We start from the raw sequence: 1268 nt of genomic DNA, 5'->3' as shown, positions 1-1268 counted from the left end.
AACAATTTCTTGAATACTTTTTAATTGACCACTCTTTTTCATTTCTAATGACTCAATTTTTCTTGCTAAAGATGCAAGTTTAGCTTGAATATCTATATCATCTTTAAGATTATAGATACCACCCCCATTTGTTGAATTATTGATTTTAGTTGTTGGTGGTTCTATTGTGCCTATATTATCCCAATTTTGAGCATTTTCTGCTAATGAATCCAAATACTCCATAGCTTCATTTGGGTTTTTATCTTCAAAAGTTCCATTACACATGAATTCTATCATTTGCCTATCTTTAGGTATTAGACCTTCATAAAAGTGAGAAACTATTCTCCATGTTTCAAAACCATGATGTGGGCATGTATTAAGTAATTCTTTATATCTATCCCAACATTGATAAAATGTTTCTCCTTGTTTTTGAGAAAAAGTAGTAATTTGTCTTTTAAAAGAGTTTGTTCTATGGGAAGGAAAAAACTTTTTGAGAAATTGTTGTTGCATTTCTTCCCATGATCTTATTGAACTTGATCTCAAATTTTGTAGCCATGTTTTAGCTTTATCTTTTAAAGAAAAAGGGAAAAGCTTTAATCGAACTATATCCATGCTACAATTTTGATCATTATAAGTGTTACAAACTTCCTCAAATTCTCTTAGATGTAAATATGGATTTTCAGAATCTAAGCCATGAAAATTTGGTAAAAGTTGAATAATTTGAGGTTTAAAGTTGAAATTAGATGCATCAGGAGGAAAAACTAAACAAGATGGGGCACTAGTTCTAATAGGGTTCATATGGTGCCTAAGTGTTCTTAATTGATCATGTTCTTGATTATTATTATTGTTGTTGTTATCATTATCTTGATTATTTGAATTATCATCCATGTTTAAATTATTTTCAGATACTCGAATAAGTCTACCACTTTTTTTTCGACTCCAAATACTCATACAAAAAAAAACACAATACTTATAAATAAATCATAATTAACAAATATAAACTTAATTTATACCTCCCCGGCAACGGCGCCAAAAACTTGCTACTACTTAAATTATAATTCACCCAAGTGTAGGTTGTCTGCAAGTAATAATTCCATAAGTACGAGATCGATCCACAGAGAGGTTATTTTAAGTTTAAATTTATTAATTTATAGATTACCAAATGCAAGAACGAAGTTTACAAATTATAAATTTTGTCAAGGCTCGAGGATTTATTCTTGGTTTATGCAATATTGTTTAACTAAAAGTAAAACAAAGGAAACCACCATAAATAATGGTTCCAAGAAAAT

The 1268-nt window shown here is 29.0% G+C and overlaps 1 non-coding gene across 1 annotated transcript; it reads left to right on the top strand.

The window, feature by feature from the left end:
- Window positions 1–334: 334 nt before the first annotated feature.
- LOC140960614 (small nucleolar RNA R71) lies at window positions 335–445 on the top strand. The gene has a single exon (XR_012172215.1). It is a non-coding gene; the product is annotated as a small nucleolar RNA R71 (small nucleolar RNA).
- The last annotated feature ends 823 nt before the right edge of the window (window positions 446–1268 follow it).

Source organism: Primulina huaijiensis, chromosome 15, assembly GCF_012295235.1.
Source record: "Primulina huaijiensis isolate GDHJ02 chromosome 15, ASM1229523v2, whole genome shotgun sequence".
NCBI lineage: Eukaryota > Viridiplantae > Streptophyta > Magnoliopsida > Lamiales > Gesneriaceae > Primulina > Primulina huaijiensis.
This window is presented reverse-complemented; position numbering and strand designations above follow the sequence as displayed.